General features: G+C 34.2%; 1 protein-coding gene and 1 long non-coding RNA gene across 3 annotated transcripts in view; one reads left to right on the top strand and one right to left on the bottom strand.

The window, feature by feature from the left end:
* The window catches only part of LOC129440778 (astrotactin-2), a 427,123-nt gene that overhangs the window by 77,191 nt on the left and 325,938 nt on the right, over window positions 1–23,994 (bottom strand). The window lies entirely within an intron of this gene.
* Window positions 6,594–10,809, top strand: LOC129454398 (uncharacterized). The gene is made up of 5 exons (XR_012365208.1): window positions 6,594–6,900; window positions 7,550–7,598; window positions 7,685–7,817; window positions 7,923–8,020; window positions 10,038–10,809. It is a non-coding gene; the product is annotated as an uncharacterized lncRNA (long non-coding RNA).

Here is a 23,994-nt window from a genome sequence, read left to right as displayed (position 1 = left end):
TTCTGCTAAATAAGACTTTGTCCTTGCCACCGGAGTAAGTATGTTATTAATTCTTTTATTTATTTCACAGAAAGGCTAATGGCGCTGTGTGAAATTTGTTTTCACCTTCAGTGCAAACTACTTTTACACAAATCAGCTGTTGATCTAGTTACATTATCATCTATTTTCATTTCCACTATTCAACAATTAAAATGTCAGTCAATATAAAGGTAACCACAGTAAAACCATAACACACAAAAGCATGTGCATCAATTTGGCATCATTTATCAAATGCTTTAATTTAATAACAGGTCACTACAGTCGCTCAGTGACCATTGCGTTAGCGGCCCAAAAGGTTATGGGTTCAAACCCAGGAAACACATAAAATACAGTATGTATACTGTAAGTTGCTATGGATAAAAGCATATGCCAAATGCATAAATGTTAATGAAATACACTTTAAAAATTAAAGAATTAAAGGGAAAACAGCATGAAAGCAACCAATAGCAGTAAAGCTAAATGAAGAGCTATAATAAATGTTGAAGATCACAGTGGAGACTCAGATACATCAGATGTCCATCAGAAAACCCTACGGTGCGTTATGTCTTCCATTTACAGCACACAGCAGCGCCTCTGGGTATTTTGAGATGTTATACCAGATCACAAATTCACCGGTGATGATAAAATACTTTCTGAGACTGTCCGTAGAGAGGAAAAAGCATTATAGACATTATACACTCGCTGAGAAAAGGACATTTTATACACACTAACTGTGATGTGTGAGAGGTGTTTTTAATCCCTTGTGTGACTTTAGAGGAACAAAAACTATAAGAACAGAAACAGCAGAGTTTCACACAATGAACAACTACTGCTACAATGGAGATGCAGATTTCATTTTCCAACAGGACCTGCAAACAGTGCCAAAGCTACCAGTACCTGGTTTAAGGACCATGATATCCCTGCTCTTAATTTACCAGCAAACTCGCCTGACCTTTAACCCTATATAAAATCTATACCACATTGTTTCAGGCCCCAACTAAGTATTGAGTGCTGTGCATGCTCATACTTTTCAGTTGGCCAAGATTTCTAAAAATACTTTCTTTGTATTGTTCTTAAGTAATAATCATATTTTCTAAGGTACTGAATTCGGGATTTTCCATAATCATCAAAATTAAAAGAAATAAACAAGAAATAAACATTTGAAATGTATCAGTCTGTGTTTAATGAATGAATATAATAAAAGTTTATATACATATATATATACATCGGGCGCACGTGTGATGATGCGATACCCGTCTGGTCCGAGCTTTACTTCTGGTTTCTGTTTGTTTAATGGTCTGACTGATAACTGAAACTGAACACTGAAATACCTCATCGAAAATAACAAATGTTTTGCGTTCCTATGTAATCCACGTGTTGTTTATTTTGCTTGTTCTATAAATAAACTACATTGAAAGGACTTTGTTGTTATTTATTCTTTGCGGAGTTTACCGGAAGTTACGTGATGACCACGAAAGCCGCTTTTTTATGTTGTTACTGCTGAAATGCTCTCTCTCTCTCTCTCTCTCTCTCTCTCTCTCTCTCTCTCTCTCTCTCTCTCTCTCTCTCTCTCTATATATATATATATATATATATATATATATATATATATATATATATATATATATATATATAAAATCATCAAAATTAAAATAAATAGCCATTTGAATTATATTCCATTATGACATCATCACATTTCCTGAAATTGTCATTACTGTCATTTTTATTCAGTATAAACTGTACACTCCTAGAAATAAAGGTTTCTTAAAGGATATGTTGCTGTCTTATTTCACGAAGAACATCTACATAACCTTTCCAGTGGAAAAAGGTTGTATAGCAGACTATAAAAAGGTTGGAAAAGAAATGGTTCCTCTATGACATCAATGTGAAGAAAGCTTTTAGCAACTTTAAGACTGCAGGAAAGAATTTTAAAAGCTTTATAATAGGCTTTATTTAAAAAAAAAACAATACCTGTATATGAAGAGTTTGGTTACAAAATAAGATAATCAAGATTATCAAAGCATGTTTATTATTATGTTATCATGTTTTTATTGTGCTACCTAACTGTAGCTGTCAAAGGCTGTCAAAAGATTACTCGCAATTTATTGCATACAAAATAAAAGTTTGTTTTTTGCATAAAATAAAAGTTTGTTTTTGCATAATATATATAATTTTGTATATATAAATACACATACATGCGTATATGTATGTAAGAAACATTTACATGCATATAAATATTTATTTAGATTTTATTATATTTTATATTATATATAAATGAAATTTTTCTTAAATATATACATGTATGTGTGTATATATATATATATATATATATATATATATATATATATATATATATATATATATATATATATATATATATATATATATATATATATATATGATAATTACACTTAATACACACACAAATATATTAAGTGCCAACAAACTTTTATTTTGTATGCGATTAATCGTGGTTAATCTTTTGACAGCCAAAAAAAGAGATTTCAGATTTTTTTTTCATTTTGGAACCAACTCTTCATATATTTGATAATTTGAAATGAAATATAAACTATGTTGACATGTTTAAATCAGGTCTAGTAAGATTTACATACTGCATATCGGACACAATGAGGTTGTGGATTGATCCACATTTTCTGTGTGTACTCAGTTGTTAATGCAGGTCACTGCTCTCAAGAAATAAAAAACTGTGTCTGTGTGCGCGTGGCTGACTGGAAATGAATGTATGTTATATTCAGGACTCAAGAGTCTTCATTAGATCATCCATCTCCAGCTCTCAAACTCTCTGCACACAACGTTTGGCCTGCAGTGGATTTACGCTTTCCTATTTCCAGTGGACATTATATAGAAAAACAACAGAATATACAGTAAAGACAAGCAGAAGAAAACTTACTATTATCTAATTAAAGTGAATGCAGGTTGATGCTGATGGCTGCCAAGTGATTGCTATCTGGTGTGTTTGTCACATTTTAGCATCTTGCAAGATTAGGGTTTGTTCATAAACTTTATGCAAAATATGACCAACAATGAAAACAATGCTTATCTCAGCCACAATAAAAAGATCAAAGTTACAGTAAATATTGCCATTTTTTGATATGCAATCAGTGAACGGTCGTCTCATGAAACAAGCATCTGTATAAACTCATATCACACACTCCCATCTCATCTGCACATCTGTCTCTCTGTATCTTCAGTACATGAACATATGGAGAGCAGTTGAGATCACATCATCTTTAATCAAATGCACTTTAACAGAAGTTTATTGCAGAATCTATCACACCTTCTTCTCCTGCCTGTATGACTTACAGTTCATTATCACTTCAGTGCAACAGAGAAAACTGAGCTACCAATGTTAGTGTCAATGTTGCTACTACTAGGAGTATTTATACAATGAAGATCTTCTGTAATATGCAAGTATATCTGCTCTTACAAACATTAATAAACAAAGTTTAACAGTGATGCAGTCATACACATTTTCAGCACTAGAGGGATCACTTTCACTGTACGAGTCACAGGAGAGATTGAGAGAGGTTCTTCAAGAATACATTTGTTTATAATCAAGGCATCTCATATATATCTATTCGAAATTACAAAGCACTAACATCAAGCTATATGATATTTACAAAACATATGTCCTACCTTAAGCTAAATGCAATGCAAATCATTAGGTAAAGAAATACTGCGAGTTTAATATTTAGGGATTAAAAAACTCATCATTTGTACCAAGTCGCCTGCACAAGTATAATTTTATATGCAAATATGGGACAGAGCATCAGTATTACAGTAATTCTGCTGACTGATGCAACCATGCTGTTGGATTTTATACCTGTTGACATGAATGCAGATCTGCACACCAAGAGCTGTAGAAATCTGATATTCACAGATGTATTGCAATGAAATAAACATAAAAACAATTACTCAGCTGATGCCACATCAAGTGTGTGAACACTTTAAACAAATATTATAGATTATAGTCAGTGTTGGGTTACTATAATTTAATTACTTTTTCCTTGAGGGGATTCCTCTTATTTTTCCAGTAATTTAATGACAGTTACTTCAGATATAATTAAACGAAATATTGTGTATGGACTGTATAACAATTATATATAATGCAATCTAAGGGTTTAAATGAAGAATTTCGTTGCAAAACGAGATAACTCCGTTTTTAACATTTTTGTCAAAACATGTTTATTATTGTGTTATCATGTTATTATTTTGTTTTATGGTGCTACTTAGCTGTATTTTTTAAGTTATGAAGGTTTAAATCAACACAAACCAACTGCAGTTGCATTGAAATTAATTGGAATGCACAACCAAAAAAACAAGGTTTCTGAAAAATAAAAAAACGGAGTTATCTCGTTTTGCAACGAAACTCTTCAAATGCATATTTTTATGTATGCTTCTCACTTTAACTAATTTGGTGAGTTAATAATAATAATGGTAACACTCTAGTTTAGTTTTCAATTCTTACTATTAACTATATTAGCATTAATATTACTGAGATTTTGGGGTGGTTTCCTGGACAGGGTTTAGCTTAATCCAGGACTAGGCCTTAGTTTAATTAGGAAATATAACTAGATTTTACAAACATGCCTTAATAAAAACATTACTTGTGTGCATTTTGAGGCAAAACAAAGGGCACTGATGTATTTTAAGATATGTCAGTGCAAGTTGTTTTCAATTTGGACAGCTCAAACATTTTTTTTTTTTAGTCTAGGACTAGTCTAATCCCTGTCCGGGAAACCGCCCCATATCTGTTTTTAGTGGCACATATTAATGCCTGATTCTGCAAAACCTTATTCTACATCCTAAATCCTTTCAAATTCCTCCCAATACTTTAACTTAACAACTACTTTACTAAGTATTAATAAGCAGTATAGGAAAATTTGACCTTATAAAATGTGACCAGAATAATTGATGTATTATTCAAGCTATTATTTCAAGACTATCTTTGTATCATTTACTAAATAGATTTAGAAAGTAATTGCTAATAAGTAATTAAATACTTTAGGAGAGAGAGTAATTATATGATTGAAGGTAGTAACTAGTAATTAATTACTTTTTTTAATATCTTACCCAACACTGATATAACCATAATGTAACTAAATGGATTATAAATATAATCTATCAGCATCACAATCTCAAATCAATGAGATAATATTGCATCCCAGTGGCAAGGCCAGGGTGGCACTGTTGGCCCACTCAGATTGATGTCTGGCCCACCCAAACAAAAGAGACACATTTTTTTGTGGTAACGCAGAAGAAATAATGCATAAATTATAATAATTGCTCAAATATGCCTCATTTAGAAATAAATAAGTAAGGAATAATTGACGACGAACCATTGAATTATAGGAAATAATGCATTGTGGTAATGTGGCATGACGTGAAGCGGAGTTACACCGCGGGTGTGCATTATTTTCAAATTAAAAGGACCGGAGTCAATTATTCCGCTTATACCACGGTTATCACAAACATTGCTTTGGTGCCTATTGTTAAGACATTTAACAATTTGGGTGTGGGGTTATCAGAAAATAATGCATACCGGTGGACATTTATCAACCAATCAGAATTCAGCATTCAACAGACCCGTGTAGGGTGACCAGACGTCCCGAAAAATTCAGGACAGTCCTGAAATCTAAGATGCTGTCCCAAATCCCGAATCCTGCTATAATTGTCCCGAAAATTATACTGAAGCAAAATCTTGATTAGTTAATGTCTGATAAAACATGAGCGAGGAGATTGAGTATGCAGCCAGCCCCCACGTGATTCTCATTGGCTGCAGCATCATGTTTTTTTTTACATATACTGTAAGCAGGCATTAAGATATGAACTGATAAGGCACAGAAGTGCTGGCAGCAGTTAAAACCTCCGCGAAATATGCTGACGTCGTATTGTTTCTATTAATTTATCTATTTCATATGCACAAAGACAATAGGACCTTTTTGTCCCCTTTTTGTTTTATAGAGTAGATTAAGAGAGCGAAAGTTGCAGCAGCTGCGAGGAGAGTTGAAAGCGCCGGCAGTGACAGTAAGTCGCGTGAAGGAGTCAGATTGGTCGAGGCACTGTGTTTAAAAATACTTCTATACATATCATATACATTTATATGCATATGTACTTATATTAATAAAAATATGAATTGGTTCAGTAACTTCAGTTTAAAATTCATTATCTTTTAATATTAAATAAAGAAAACTATTATTGGATTATCTAATTATTATTGTATGAAGTATAAAGTACTTTTATACATATTATATCAATGCATTTATATGCATATTGTACTTATATTAACCCCCAATGTGATAAAAGTTCATTGCAACAAACAGAGGGTTTTTTTGTAACCCCTTGCTGAAAAATGTAGTTTAAACACAAATAATTCAATCAAATTCTGTCTATATTTGTTTTGTCATTTTTTGTCAATTTATTTAAGCTACATTTAAACAAAATGTATTTTATTTTACGTTACTAATCTTTTTTGTTTAAATGTAGCTTAAATAAATTTATTGCAACCACTTACCTTAAAAAATTGAGTAAATTCAATGAATCATTTTTTTCAGTGTATATACACTGTAAAATGTAATAGCTGAGCTTACTAAAAAGATTAAGTAAACTTAACTTATTTAATTAAGTTTGTTAACCTTACTTAGTTTAACTAAGTAATCCCAACTTTTTTCTATGCAAACTCAAGTCAACTTGATTAAACTTAACAGATTAATTTAGTTCAACTTAAAATTTCAAGTATTTTCAAAAAGGATGACTGCACAGTAGGTGGCAGTAATGCTCCCAAGGAGTAAGTGGTGGCTTAACTGAGTGGTTAACTGAAGAAGACGACAACAGCACATGGTCGGATAAGAGCATGAGGAGGTAAGTTTGTGCTTATATATCATTTTTATTTTTTAATTGCTACGTTTTTATCGCAATATTACAATCACAGTTTGTAAACAGTAATATTTTGTTGGTAATAATAAAACTGATGCATGCTATTTGATCACAATTAGCAATCCAACAACTGCTAATCATGTATGTTTAAAGATAAACATTTTCGTTCAACAGACATAAGTAACTAATATGCAGAGGTAGATTGAGTAAAAATGTAATTATAAAAAAAGTTAGTTAAAGTTAAGCCTTATAGTAATAACTGCTTGAGTAAAAGTATGCAATGGAAAAACTGCTTAAGTAGTGAGTTTATAATTCGTGTTGGTGTGGTTTATAATAATAAACTACATGAAAATGCTTAGAACTGCTTATAAAAGGTAAAATAGCACATTTAAAGTAGGTGCTTTCAAAATTGTTACTCAAGTCAATGTAATGCAGTAAGCATGTTTCTACCCACCTCTGGAGAAAAAACATTAATAACTTCATACCTTAAAATGCCAAGTTATGTTAAATAAGAGATGTGCTGTATAAAAAGTTTTAAGTTTATAGAGTGAATGCGTAAAATGTTGTTTTTACAATTGCTTTTTAGTATCTATCAATCAATATACTATGTTAATTGTATATTATTATTATTTAGCAGGAGCTTGTTTCTTTGAAGAGAGCGCATACCCTTCATGGAAAGTCAGGTAATTAACACACATTTTATTTAGGGCATGTCAAAACTTTTTAAATCTTGATATGTTGTTTCTTTTGTTATCCTTCTTTCATATAGTAACGTTACTGTGGAGTACAACCAAGTCGCAAGCAAAAACCTCAAGCAAGAATTGTTCTCATCCCTTGCTAAACATTGTTTTTGAAGATTTTGAATGAAAGAAAAGTTTAAAAGCTCTCTTGAGTATCTACTAGTAAGTATTTTTGTTTGTTTGTTTTAAATAGTTTAAGTCCATTTGCTAACTTTTAAGTAATCTGTTCTCACTGTTGATCTCAATGTTTTGTGTATTATTTGTCAGAACATCACTGATGTCACTGCTCGGTGGACGGTACGTCTCTCTGTGGTCTTGCTATCCTTCTTGCAGAAGACACTACAGACTTCCTGAAAACAAACATGGTTAGTATTCTTCTCGTTTAATCAATATGAGATGTCCTAATTTTTGTGTTAGCATTTAATTAGCATTATTAAAGAAATAATGTGTAAATAGAAGATAATTAAAGGCACCAAGGCACATCCTTTTGTCCCACAATTCTATGCGTGAGCATGCTCAGGATTGGTCGAGCCTGGTTGAGTTTGATAAAATAAAATGGTGGGCAAGAAAGCAACTGAGCACACATTTAAAGTAATATTTTCACTTTTGGTTGCATTTCTAGCGAGAAATTTGTATTGTAGTTTTGAACTCTTTCCCCGCCATTGAGTTATTCCGTCAATTAAGAGAATCAATAACTTCTGATAAATGCTGTGAATAAATTAAAACATAATTTATTTGCCAGGTAAAGGTTTTATGCCAATTACATAACCAATTCAAAAATTATAAAGAAATCAAAACATCAAATATTCAAAGATCAGTCTGAGATGTATACCTGACAGTAGCGAAATACATCAACATGACACTATGGGTTTTGGTTTATCGCATTATGAGTGAACAAAGCTTAATACAGGTGTTAAAGGAATGGTCTACTCATTTTCAATATTGAAGTGTGTTGTTGCCTTGACTGGGAATTGTTGGTGCATCCCTCTGTCGTCTGTGTGCGTGCGCGTGGGCGCTGGGGCGCGCTGCGACGCTGCGATGGCGTTTGGCTTGGCCCCATTCATTCAGTGGTGCCGTTTGGGGATGAAGTTAGAAGTGACCAAACACATCAACGTTTTTCCTATTTGAGACGAGTAGTTGTGCGAGCGGGTTTGGTGGTGCAAAATAGAACGTGGCACTTTTCTAGGCGGACTTGAAGGAGGAGCTATGTTGTGTGGCGTAGTGGCACTTTTGGGAGTACTTCGACTCGCCTGAAAAGTCTGCTCCCCTTCTCACTCTCATAATGGGAGAGGGAGGGTGTTACTGCGCCGAGTCGAAGTACTCCCAAAAGCGCCACCACGCCACACAATATAGTTACTCTTTTAAATCCGCTTAGAAAAGCGCTACGTTTTTTTTTGTACCACAAAACTTGCTCGTATAACCACTCGTCCCAAACAGGAAAAACGTTGATGTGTCCGGCCACCTCCAACTCCACCTCCAAATGGCACCACCGAATGAATGGGGCCAAGCCAAACGCCACCGAAGCGTCGCAGCGCGCCCCAGCGCCCACGTGCACGCACACAGATGATAGAGGGATGTATCAACAATTCTTAGTTAAGGTAATAACATATTTTAATATTGAAAATGAGTAGACTATTCCTTTAACAGTGTGCAAACCGTTTTGAGCTGTCCACTTTCGACTACATTCAGATGTATTCAAAACAGATTAGAACCGCTTAAACACGCTGTAACCCGTATGCTGGAAATAAATTTGACAGGTACAGTTTAATAATACACAAAATTAAATCAAATGTCTTTTAATAACATATGATGTTATAGTTACAAATGATTAAACCAAATAGTGTGTTTGTGACATTTGAACGTCTTGTCTTAAAACTGAAAATAAACAGGTTTTCCTGTATTTGTTAAAAATAAGCTAATAAAATAGTTCAAATATATATTTAATGTTGCTTACCTTATGAGTAAAATAGCCACATAATAAGTGGGATAATGCACAGACAGCAGGTTGTTATCATGAAATAAGCCCCTTCAGTTTGATACAAGACCCTCTGCTTGACACAGAGTCCTGATCACACTGTTGGGGATTATTTCTGGAAAAACAACCTGCTGCCTATACAATATACCTTACTTATAGAAGAGTTTTCTAACAAGATATTATTAATTAAATATGTTCCAAGGATGTTTTTGCACCACCAGGAAAAAAGCTTCTGCTGAAAGGTCCCAATTATTATTGGCAATTCCAACCGAAGCACTGTTACAAATTTAAGTGTCACTTCAAAAACTAGTAACATCACCTTGAACAGTTTACATTTTTAAATGACACATCCACTTTGCATTTGTATTATGAGAATGTATATTAATATTGCGTTTCTATCTGATTAGGACTGTGATGGTGACCCACCTCAACTATCAATAGGAATTCTCAGTCTGGTGCCGGAGGACAGACACATTTCTCCACATGGTTTACAGCAATTATTTGGTAGGGTGTCACAGCCATGGATGGACTTGAGAAAGTATCACATGCCATGTGTTTAGTTTTTGGACTGATCGTTGTTTTAAATATGGAGTACCTCTTCACAGTTTATTTTGAGTTGATTCACAGGGTTTTTCTTTCCCTGGGGCACAAATCACTAAAGTCAAAACTGCCATCACTACAAAACATACTAATGTGAAGTAGTGTGTTTTGTGTGAAACAAGTCTGTGTTACTGTAGATCTGTTGCATTTTGGGGTTTTTATTTTTCGTCAACCTGGATACAAGTTCCAGAAAAACTCAACTTTAATTGCTGCAAAACTTTGATGTTTTAGTTAAGCTGTATTTTGCGTGTTTCTGATGGCAGAAACAAGATTGTTACTGTAGGTCTGTTGATGCAATTTGTGATTTTTTATCAGTCACATGACAACCTGGATACAAAACCAAAACTGCAGTCACTAAAAAAAAATAGTTTTGAATTTGTTTGTCAAGGTGTGTTCATTGTGTTTGTAATAACAGAAACAAGACTGTCTTAGGCCTATTGTTGCATTTTGGGTATCCAGATTGATGTGTGACTGAACACAAACCCCTTTCTTGTGTGTGTGTGTGTGTGCGCGTGCGTGTGACAAAAATGTTTTACTTTGTACACTGTTAACATGTTTAAAATAAACGTTTTAACCTCATTTTGTTGCTTTTTGGCTTTACTCATTTTTGTTAGTTCAGCTTACTTACAAATATAAGGCAATCAGTTTCCTTATATTTACAAGTAAAGTGAACAATAAAAAGAAGTTATCTCAACTAATGATTTTAAGTAAAGAGTACTTAACTTTACTTGATTAATAAGTTTAGTCTACTTGTACTGTTAAGTTTTGACAACTTAAAATCAATACTCTACCTTACTTGATGAATAAGTTCAGGCTACAAATAATATAAAGTTTTGCCAACTTAAAAGCAATACACTAACTTACTTAAAATTATGAGGCAATCAGTTTCCTCACTTTTTTAAGTAAACTCAACTTATTACATTTTACAGTGTACTCAAGGTGGATATTGTTTCTATATCTGTCTATAATTGATAGATATCCACACATTTATCCATTCATCATCCTTCATCTAAACATCCTTGTGTTATGCAGCAATACATAGAAATAGATTTTTTTGAAAGACAAAAAAAATCATAATTTTGAGTTATTTTCCCTGATATTGTATTAACAGTTATGATTAGTAGTATGATTCATCAATCAATTAAAATCCAAGGACATATGTTGAATGTGTTAATAGTGCAGTGAATTAATTGAAATTATAAATGGGGAAATCAAAAGTCATAAAACTCTCCCACCTGAAATGTCTTCAGGTTGTTCTCGAGTCAATCTGTGTGCAGTTTTAACTCAGTTCCACCAAATAACCACACACAACATTTCTGAAACCGCCTACTACAGTTTGCTGCTAGGGGTCTGTTTTACCCAACGCATGATGAACAGACAGATGAACACAAATATCAATCTATCAAACGCTGCCAAATGATTCATCACCGCTCCTACAGCATTTCCCCGGCGGAACAAGCGCATACATACATCATCTGCATCAGCACACATCGCCTACAATCACGTTAGCTCTCTGAATTTCAGTGGAAATGATCAACAGTTATAAATACATACAGAAGTAAAACCCTCTTTAGTCCAGCCGTGTGACGAAAATTATGCATTTGGCTTGTCAAACTATAAAACTCCACCACCCACTTGATTCAACCAGCCACAGAAATGTACTTTTACATCTCCTTAAGGCGAAAACATTTACTGATTAACTCAACTCCAGATGAATTAAACGAATACAAACTGGGCATTTGTGTACATGTCAGAAAACTTGTAGTAGATTTCGACACTGCTCGTGGGAATAGTTGGTCTGTTTTTTACCAGGTTATGTAAGCGTAAAGTTGTACTGTACATTCAAGGGATAGTTCACCAAAAGTGAAGACAAAATATTATGGAAGTATTTTGATGAATGGCAACGAAGATATTTTAATAAATGATGGTAAGCACACAGTTCACGATACAGATTGAATTTCATCGTATTTGCTTTTCCTACTATGGGAGTCAATGGTTACACTCTAAAAATGTCTGGGTTATTTTTGACCCATAATGGGTAAATATTGGACAGAACACGTGCTGGGTTGAAAATTGACCCAATGCTGGGTTATTTCAACTGCTGGGTTATTATACCCCATGGTTGCATAACAACAACCCAACATTGGGTCATTTTTAACCCAGCATGTGTTCTGTCCAATATTTACCCATTATGGGTCAAAAATAACCCAGATATTTTTAGAGTGTACAATCAGCTTACCATCATTTATCAAAATATCTTCTTTTGTGTTCACCAGAAACAAGAAATAGTACAGGTTTACAACAACACGAGGATGAGGAAATGATGACAACATTTTCATTTTTGGGTGAACTATCCCTTTAACATTTCTATGGTGTATATATTATTTTTAACCCAGCGTTCAGGTTGTAATTTAACCTGTGCTGGGTTATATTAACCCATTGTTGAGGTTAATATAAACATTTTCTGGGGTAATTTGACCTAACAACTGGGTTTGTTAACTCTTTCCCCGCCATTGACGAGTTATCTTGTCAATTGAGAGAAAACATTTCCCTGCCAATGACGCTTTCCAGAATTTTTTTACTGTAATCTGTAATTTCACTATTATCCACTAGATAGCGCCCAATTTATAAAAAACCGAAGCATCAACTAATGTAACTAATGTTAAACTACGTGTATGTTTTGATAATCGTACTGAATATGATCTATAATGAAAGTTATTTACAAAAATGCTATTATTTCAGCTTTTTGAACAAAATTTGGTATTTTTCAAGAAACCTACAAATGAAGATAGAATGAAAAAATTTTTTTTCTAGGGCTGTTTCGATTTCGATACCAGTTTCGGAAATGCGGTTACTACCACAAAAAAATTCTGGCATCGGAATCGGCGAGTACTTGAACATGTACCCAAGGCCTTTAATTTAACAAAATTGTTTCTGGACCTTTAAATTTTAAATAGATTATTTTATTATATTATTCATATATATTTTTTATTCCTTATTTGTTGCACTGTATTTTAATCCAGTTATATTCTAAAACTAAAATACCCTTTCAGTTTACAGTATTAGATGTGTGTCTGCATTTAAAGGTTTCTCCTATTAGTAGCACATACATTTATAGCCACTTATGCCATATAGTGGGGTTTCCCAAATTGATTTTTGCAAACCCCTAAGGGTTCACGGAGAAATTGTGGGTTTGTGAGTTGATTGATTTAATTTGTTTCTTACAATTAAATTATAAGATGCAAATAAATTATTTTTATTCACTCACTCGCTTGAAAATTTGCTGCCAGCATTTTTTGTGATTTTCACAAAATGCCTTTCAGGAAATGTTTTTTTCTATAAATATATAAACATACAAATATATCAAATGAAAGAACAGACCCTTTCAAACAAACAATAAACATAAGAAAAAAAATTCATCCTATCTATATTTTGTTCTCTCCTTATAAATTAAATATGGGTATTTTTCTTAAATATTTTTTTTTTCAAAAAGCTTAAATAATTGCATTTTTGTGTAGGATTTTTTTAAAGATCAGATTCAAAAAGATTATCAAAACATACACTGAGTGTAAAATTAACAAATTATTTTTTGCTTCAGTTTTTTTTATAAATTGGGTAAGTGTCGCGGTATTACATAACCATAAAAACTCATCAGAAACAAGTTTTTTCATGCAAATGTTTTCCCTTAATTGACGAGATAACTCGTCAATGCAGGTAAAGAGTTAACATTAAAAAATCTAAATACAAGACAGGGGTGCACATCTGAGTTTGAAAAACAATGTTAACATCATTCGAACTAACCAAACTCTGACGTGAAATGGACCCGGGTGCGCCTAAAGGTGCTAATGTGAACCCTCCTAAACAAAAGTTGCCAACCAGCGCCAGCATTTTTTGTGATTTTCACAAAAGTTTAATGCCTTTAAGGAAAAATTTCTTCTATAAATATTTATTACACAGCTCTCTGGAATGCTTGATTCTGATTGGTCAGTTGAGACATTTGCAGGTTCGTTCTTTTCAAATAATAACCGCTCCAAAATAATAACGCATAGCCGGACTACTTGCACGAGTGAAATCGCTCCGCGCCAATAAAGATCAATAAAGATTACTGTCTGTTTGGCGCCATCTTGTGACAAACACTGGACAACCACGACAAGACACAGACAGCTTACTGAGCCTGAACTTGACAAAATAGAGCATGACAGCTACGAAGCCAACACACAAAAAAATACAGAATGGGGATTAAAACTGCTCAAAGACTGGCTAAAAGAGAAAAAATGGAGACAGACAAGTATGAAGCAGAGGATCTTAATAAGGTATTACGATCATTTTATGCATCTGTGCAAAGTTTCGCGGAAGGATAAAAATGTTAATTTAAAACAAATATGCCAATAAAACGTTTCAAATTCATATTCATGTCCAGTTTTTTTTCTTATGTGGCAAGTAGCCGTGTAATAAGCGGGATAATGTAGAGGCAGCCGGTAGTTATTGGGAAATAAGCCCCTTCAGTGTGATACAAGACCCTCCGCTTCGCGTCGGGTCCTGATCACACTGTCGGGGCTTATTTCCCAATAACTACCGGCTGCCTCTACATTATCCCTTACATAAAACATACAATATATCAAATGAAATAGACCCCTCTGCTTTCAAACAAAAACTAAAGTTTCATCCTATCTTTATTTGTTCTCTTTTATCACCTCTTAAATATGAGTAGGTTTCTACAAAAATAAAAAAATTGAGCAAAAACCTGAGAAAACCTACACTGTAAAAAATACTTTGCTGACTTAAAATTTTTTGTTGAATCAACTTGGATTTACAAATCATTTCAACTTACTATGATTTATCTTGACTAGAGATGAGTTGTTATAACTTATAAAATTAAGTTGACTTTTCTTAACTATATTTTATAAGTTGTGACAACTCTTTTCTGTTGACATAACTTGTAAATCTGAGTTGATTTAACAAAAAATTTTAAGGCAGCAAAGTATTTTTTACAGTGTAATTGCATTTTTGAAAAGGACTTTTGTTAGAGATCAAATTCAGAATGATGATCAAAACATATACAGAGTTTTTACTGTTTTTGTATATATATAGTATATATAGTCCTATATATAAATGCAGATATATAGCGTACATATATATAATCTAAAAGCAGTCTCTTGGTAATTATTTCTCCCGCCTTCATTTCATAAAGGAATACAAACTTGTCTTGTTTTGGAAAACGGCCATCTGTTAAACTACAGCGTATGACGCCAATAAAATCTTCATTCTGGTCTCTTTAAAAATTGACGCGGCCTGAAGAGAAAGCCCATCTGTTCTTTCCACAGCCCGAGGCGTTTGGTCCAACACGAGCTCGAACGCTTCATTCGCGGCTCATCTCTGATAATATGGTCGCCCGACCGCATACGTCAGTGCCAATAGCTGGCTGTCAAAGCCACGAAAGGACGTGTTGTGTCATTAGCACCAATCAAAGTGTGAGGAACTTTCAGACGAGGACTCGTGGTGAGATAATGTTGACACCTTCACTAAATCAGCCGTTATAAAATGGAGACCGCACAGACTGTGACAGCTGCTAATGGAAATGAACTGTTTCACTTCTTTCTGGCATCCTGTCACACAGTAAAGAGGTGAGATTGTTCTGCTATACGTCTGACTGAATGATGTCACAGACAGATTCGGGGTTTGTGGAGTTGCTGATGTGAAAGCGGTGTAAAGTGTTTCTGAGTCATATAGTTGATCGTCCTGCAGCGCTACTGAATCTCTTGAGCTTTATATAACTTTCACAAAACCTCATACAGTGATTTACAGTAAAACACTTTACATTAACAGCACACAACACTCCACACTTGATAACTTAACAAAGCTTAAAAGCACACAAAGCTTTTGGAGCCATTTTATCTGTGCTTTTCAGTGTAGATACGCTTTTTATCTCATTCCCTGACAGCCTTTTTTAACCCTGCACTGTAAAAAAAATACTTTGCAGCCTTAAATTTTTTTGTTAAATCAACTTAAATTTACAAGTCATATCAACTTATTATTATTTATCTTGACAAGAGAGAAGTTGTTACAACTTATAAAATGAAGTTGACTTTTTTCAACTATATTTTATAAGTTATCACAACTCATGTCTAGTCAAGATAAATAATAGAAAGTTGAAATGACTTGTAAATCTGAGTTGATTTAACAAAAAAATGTAAGGCAGCAAAGTATTTTTTACAGTGTAGAGAACCCAGGGGTCAAATTTGGCAAATGTTAATTGCTGCTAATAAAAGGGTTCTTGTGTTTCCAAGGGTTATAGAGTTGACCGCCAGCATTTTTTGTGTGATTTTCACAAAAAGTTTCACAAAATCCTTTTTCTTCTATAAATATATAAACATACAAATATATCCTACCCAGTCTCACAAGGTTTCGTGATATAGTCTCATATTTTTTTATTCTTTTTTCGTGAAATTACGCATTTCCGTGTTTTTTTGTGATAATATAACAAATTCCTGTTTTCGTGTGATTATCACGTATCTGTTCCACAACTGCTTTTTCATATTTTTAAACCATTGTCACTTCGGTTTAGGGTTAGATTTGGTGCTGCCACTTTATGTATTGGTTTATACTATTTTTTCTGATTTATTTTTTTATATGTCGGCTGGCGTTAGAGTTGGGTTTGGTTAGGGATGTCATTTTATGTAAATCTAACCCTAAACCGAAGCGACAATGGTAAGAAAATAGGACAAAACTGTTGAGTAATCAATACGTGATAATCACACAAAAACAGGAATTTGTTATATGATCACAAAAAAACTCGGAAAAGAATAAAAAAATATGTGACTATATAACGAAACTTTGTGAGACTGGGCTGATATATCAAATGAAAGAACAGACCCTCCGCTTTCCAAAAAAACAAAATGGGAAAAATTAAAGATGTTCCGATACCATTTTTCTCTACCCAATATACAGATTCAGATACGTGGGTGTGTATCTGTATAATATACAGCTGTACATACTTCTAGCCCCTTAAGAATGGTTATAATTATTTTATGGTGTGCTTTAGACTTATTCCTGTATAAAACATGAACAAATACATACAGTGAACTAGAGTATTTTTATTATCTGAAAGACATTTGACAGTAATATTAATTTAAAGTGAAGAAAACTGATGATATTTTTCTTAAATAACTTCCCAAGTCTTGACTTCATACTGACTATAACGCCCAATTCTCCCAATCTAATTAATTCCGGATGAGCACTTCTTTTTCTCATTAAATATCCTGTTTCACTCAGAAATATGTCACATTACAGAAGTGAAATGGGTCGTGAATGCCACGCTGACTTTAAGGAGACAAGATTACGTGAGGCGAGGATGGAACTCAGTCATCTTCACAAATAATAAATCAAACTTTGGCATCATTCCATATACACCACCACGGTAAAGGTCTAGGAGTGTAAGAGTAAGTCCTGGAAGGTCAAAAACATTTATGAATTGAAAATGAAATTCTTGTTGGGCGTAAACATTTACCCCATTTATTTAACTTTAAAAAAAAAAACTATGGTCAGGATCTCATGTGAGAACTCTAAAAAGGTCCAGATCCTACAAGTATACACAAATTTACCTGCTACAATAAATTAAAGGAGGAATGTTGTGTTCTTTGGTCAGATTGTGTCATATATTTGTGTTTATGTGTGAAGATGTTTAATCATTTATTAATACTGTAATTGTTAATTTTACATGCATATAAACTCTCGCCAAAAAAAATCAGATTTACGGCCGGTGCATTGTACATAAATTTGTTATCTTATTCTCTTCATGAGCTATTCAGCAAAACGCCAAATGTACAATGTAAAAATATCATTATTGTCCTAAATGTCATTATTGTATAGGATAAAAATGTCTACATGTCATAATAGACAGTCATTACATGTATCAGAATTACCTATTTCAAGTAATGACGAATGAAATTGCTGGAGAAGCATTTAGTCTTTGCTCCTATAAAGCAAATCCGCCACGATGCAAACGCATTTAAATGGAATGGGAGATGAGACTCTGATTGGTTTATTGCACGTTCTGCCCAAAACACACCCATAATTCATTAAGAGAATAGGTACAACCCTTTTGGACCATCGACCATTTCTCCATCGTTAAACTGAAGTGGATTTGGACACGCCCTAACGTCACCTGTGCCATGCCCTTCATACCATGCGCTTAGATCTGCATCATCTCTATTTTATCTGCCCTGGACATCTTCAGAGTAAATCTTTAAAACAAAGATTTAGCAGCATATGAGTAATAGTCTTAGTGACATTAATATCTATTGTTCGAATGAATATGTAATGAGAGAGCGAGAGTCCGCTGGCAACGTTGATAAAAAGCCAATGTCACCCTGGAGTGTATCGAAGCATCCAGGCACTGCAGACTCAACACTTTATCATGTTCATAAAAAAACACTCTGAATTACAAATCGCAGAGTTATTAGTCCACGTCAGAGAAGCGAGCAGTAATATATAAGCTGTTCAAACAATGCTGGAGTTTACAGAATGCCTGCGAGTTTGTTGCTTATTAAAGCATAATGAAATAGGCGTGAAAACAAATCATACATTGGGCTTTAATGGGTTGGGTTTGGTTTGAAACCTTATACCATATGGTTAAATTTAAATCTTCATGCTGTTGAATACTAAAGTCTCTTTAAAAAAGTCATCACACTGAGCAGGCATGTTTACAACTCGTCCAGACAACAATTACAGTCATATACTGTAAGACCGAGTCCTATTTACTTGACTGTGGAAAGGTGGATATATCTAAAATTACTTGTACTGTATTTCCCAGCAACATTTAAACCTGAAACATCAGGACTGACTGTACAGTTACATTCATAAAAAATAAAATCATTATTTCTAGATTATTTTATAATAAAGTTTTTATGAAGCCTACACTACATTATTTTATTATGTAATCCGAAAATGTGCATCATTTACATGTTGGTGGCATCAACATTATGCAGCAAATGTAAATTCAAAAAATGAAACACATGGACTTTTTTCCAGTGTTAATGGTTATCATTACTTTATTGTATAACATTTCTGTAGAAATTACAGCTGATTGCCAGTAACTTACTGTAGATTTAAAATTGATGTTATTTACAGTTTGTTTGAAGTTAAATGAACATTAACAAGTCTTTGTCTTTGTCCAGAATGCTTTGCATGCGGCTGTTATTTTAGTTTTATTCTGTAGAGATAAAGACTTGTTAATGTTTCATGTTCATTTAACTTTGAATGAACTGTTGCCAGTAAATAACATACATTTTAATCTACAGTAAGTTACTGGCCAATACCCGCATAACTACAGCAATTTTTTACAGTGAACCATTATTGTCAGAATGCAAAACATTGTAATTGTCCAAATAATGCTTTCCTTTTTTTTAAGCAAAAATAAACATCTAATTTGATATTGATGTAACCTAGGGGCCAAATGCGGCCCTCTAATCATCTTTATCCAGCCCGCCGGTCATCTTTGTCTGATTTAAAATTAGCATGGTTACGTTTTCTTTTCTTTACATGACAAATGACATTTAATGGATCTGAAGAAGAGTCGTAAAGGGGCTGCATGGGGTGCCAACCATCTGCGGGTGCATAATTATCGGATCCAAAATGATCGAATACAATCTGAGCTTTGGATACATAAAAAGCTTGTATGACTACACTGCATGTGAGCTGCTGACCAGAAGTGATGTATTTCAGTGTGTTTTTAATTAAAACACTGTATGTGAGGTGAAAATGTATCCTTTTGTTTTTTGTTTGACTTTATCAGTAACACTTGAATACTTTAATAATTTACTTATCAGTAATCAATCGTTTTTAAGTATAAATATATTCTTAGATTTAAAACTCTTGCGCTGGAATAAGGAATACAATTAAACTGAAACTTCATTATGACTGCCACTAGGGGGCGAACTCCGGCAGTCGTGTCCGAAGTAGTCTACAATGGGAAGGCGGTTTAGCCGATATATCTTTAAAATATTTAAAAAGAAAACATGAGGTGGAATTTTAGCCATTAGAAGAAAACTGACTATATGTTGTGAACACTTGAAATGTAAAAATTTATGAAAGTTAAACAGTTATTAACAAAAGAAGTTTAACCCTTTTGTGTTGTTGGGGCCATTTTTGTCCTTTTTTGTTTTAATTTGGCCACAACTTTCTCTGTGTTTCAGCAAATGGAATGATTTTTTGTGACAAATCTTATATTTACACATATTTTAAGAAAATCTGTTAACCTCAGTACTGATAAAAGTGGTGTCACTGATTTGGGAAAAAACACACAAAATGACAGATTTTCAATATATAAAGAGATTGTGGACTGGATTTTTTTAACCTTTTTTCAGAAATTAAGCTCTGTTTTTTGCACAGGCCTACTAAAGGGTTAATGGTGCCACATGGTGATCAACAGTAAAAATGACAAATTTTACCACTTTGCAAAAGGAAAAAACACCAACAATCAAGAATGCATGATTATATTGTGTCATGGCTTTGCAATAAAAAAAAATCTTTATAATGGAAGTCAATGGGGCAAAAATGGCCACAAACCATAAATGAGCCATTTTTGGGCACTAACAACACGAAATGGTAGTGAATTGGAACAATGCATAAGGGTTAAGAGCTCTGCTATACAAAAATGTGTTGATTATTTACATTTGCCCTTTATTGTGCAATTTTCACAGTTGAAGTATTCACATTGGGCTCTTGCAATGTTAAACTAAAATTGTTTTTAAAATATTAAAAAAGAGTTTTCAGTCATTAAAAGGCAAAATACTGGATACAAGAAGTGTGCTTTTTTTTGAAAATGCCTGTTATTTAATATAAGACCTATAACAAAAAGTAACAAAAACAACATAACATATATAATAGGTAAAATGTAAAAATAGGGGTAAGAGGCCCACATCATCATATTTACAATTTTAAAATCTGGCCTTAAAGAAGAGTTGAAGACCCCTGATGTAAAATATGAGCTGAATGTGTTCCTGACAGTGTTTCATGTCGAGTCTGACTCCTTGGTCCAGCTCTAGGACTTGATTTATTTTTTATGATTAAATATGTAAGACTACAGTCATTTTCACGCACTAAATGTTGTTAAAAAGCACGACATGAGACATAAACTCTCACAATTTGACAGACACTAGTGTACAGATTCAAGTTTCCCTGAGTCTTTATGTTCATTTACTCACAGATGAAGAGCGTTCACCTGTCGGGGATGAGTAAGCGTTCAGTCTTTACATCACACGCAGTCAGCTGCACTATAAAACATTATAGCAGAGCACTTTAGGTCTTTAGCTTGTAAACTGGTGTCATTAAATAATATACACCGAGTTAACAAGCATATAAAGAACTGACAGCCTGACATGGTACTGTCATTCATATTTTCATGGTCTCACCAACAGGGGTCACTGCCTGTTCAACTCCAAAGCCACAATAGTGCACAATGATAGATGTTTGACCACAACTTGTTCACCCACTCGCTTTAGGTGGATCTGTAGAGTGACACCGGATCGCTCGGATGAGATGAGAGATGTCTAAAAGAGATGCTTCGAGTGCTTAAGTGTTTTCATATCTGTAAAGAGTCATCCAACAAAGTGACCGTTCTCCATTCATGACATCCTGGAATATAAATATCTATTTGAAACCGTTTCCTTTCATTAGATGGGACATACAGTGGGGCAGAAGGGTATTTGGTCGGCTACCAATTGTTCAGGTTCTCGCACTTGGGAGGATGAGAGAGGCCTGTGGTTTTTGTCGGGGGTGCACGTCAACTATGGGGGACAGAATGAGAAAAAGAAATCCAGAGGATCGCATTGTCTGATTTTTTGGGAATTTATTTGTAAATTATGGTGAAAAATAAGTATTTGGTCAATAACAAAAGTTTATGTCAATACTTTGTTATATACCCTTTGTTGGCAATGACAGAGATCAAACGTTTTCTGTAAGTCTCCACAAGGTTTTTACACACTGTTGCTGGTAGTTTGGCCCATTCCTCCATGCAGATCTCCTCTAGAGCAGTGATGTTTTAGGGCTGTCGCTGGGCAACTCAGATTTTCAACTCCCTCCAAGGATTTTCTATGGGGTTGAGATCTGGAGACTGGCTAGGCCACTCCAGGACCTTGAAATTATTCTTACGAAACCACTCCTTCTTTGCCCGGGCGGTATGTTTGGGATCACTGCCATACTGAAAGACCCAGCCACGTTTCATCTTCAATGACCTTGCTGACGAAAAGAGGTTTTGAGTCAAAATCTCACGATACATGGACCCATTCATTCTTTCCTTAACTCGGATCAGTTGTCCTGGTCCCTTTGCAGAGAAACAGCCCCAAAGCATGAGGTTTCCACCCCCATGCTTCACAGTAGGTATGGAGTTCTTTGGATGCAACTCAGCATCTTTCTCCTCCAAACACAAGAAGTTGAGTTTCTACCAAAAAGTTATGTTTTGGTTTCATCTGACCATATGACATTCTCCCACTCTTCTTCTGGATCATCCAAATGCTCTCTAGCAAACTTCAGACAGGTCCGGACATGTACTGGCTTAAGCAGGTGGACACGTCTGGCACTGCAGGATTTGAGTCCCTGGCTGCATAGTGTGTTACTGATGGTAGCCTTTGTTACTTTGGTCCCAGCTCTCTGCAGGTCATTTACTAGGTCCCACGTGTGGTTCAGGGATTTTTGCTCACCATTCTGGTGATAATTTTTACCCTACGGGATGAGATCTTGCGTGGAGCACCAGATCGAGGGAGATTATCAGTGTTCTTGTATGTCTTACATTTTCTAATAATTGCTCTCACAGTTGATTTCTTCACACCAAGCTGCTTACCTATTGCAGATTCAGTCTTCCCAGCCTGGTGCAGGTCTACAATTTTGTTTCTGGTGTCCTTTGACAGCTCTTTGGTCTTGGCCATAGTTGAGTTTGCATTCTGACTGTTTTAGGTTGTGGACAGGTGTCTTTTATACTGCTAACAAGTTCAAACAGGTGCCATTAATACAGGTAACAAGTGGAGGACAGAGGATCCTCTTAAAGAAAAAGTTACAGGTCTGTGAGAGAAAGAAATCTTGCTTTTTTGTTATTGACCAAATACTTATTTTCCACCATAAATTGCAAATAAATTCTTAAAAAATCAGACACTGTGATTTTCTGGATTTTTTTCCTCATTTTGTCTCTCGTGGTTGAGGTGTACCTGTGATGAAGGTTGCAGGCCTCTCTCATCTTTTTGGGTGGGGGAGCTTGCACAATTGGTGGTTGACTGGATACTTTTTTGCCCCACTGTATAGAGACAGACATTTTATAATAAATGAGTACAGATAAGACTGAGATGCAGTTTCATCTCAACATCATACTGTATATGTCTTTTCTAATTTAATTAATAAAAAAACCTTTTAAAGATATTTAGTGTGAAAACATCTCACAGATCAAGAATTAACAATGGATTTGATGAAAACTTTAATAAAATTACAAAATAAAAATAAAATACATGACTTGGCTAAGGTGACACAAACCAAAGTAATTGTTAATAATCCGGTATAAAAATCTTAAAATGTTCCCTTTTAATAACCAAACATCAGATAATACACACAAGCTCTGAATCAAAAACATTCATCTGAACAGAGACACATCTCTTGCGAAGTGAGCGTTATTATCGTCTACCAGCAGCAACCCTGAAGTGCAATAAAAGTAAAACAATAATAGCATCAGCGGTGGCCTACGAAGGGTTAAATCCATTTACAAGCCACCCTTTCTCATTG

This window comes from Misgurnus anguillicaudatus, chromosome 22 (assembly GCF_027580225.2).
Source record: "Misgurnus anguillicaudatus chromosome 22, ASM2758022v2, whole genome shotgun sequence".
Classification (NCBI taxonomy): Eukaryota; Metazoa; Chordata; class Actinopteri; order Cypriniformes; family Cobitidae; genus Misgurnus; species Misgurnus anguillicaudatus.
Note: the sequence above shows the minus strand (reverse complement) of the source record. Positions and strands in the feature narration are given on the sequence as shown.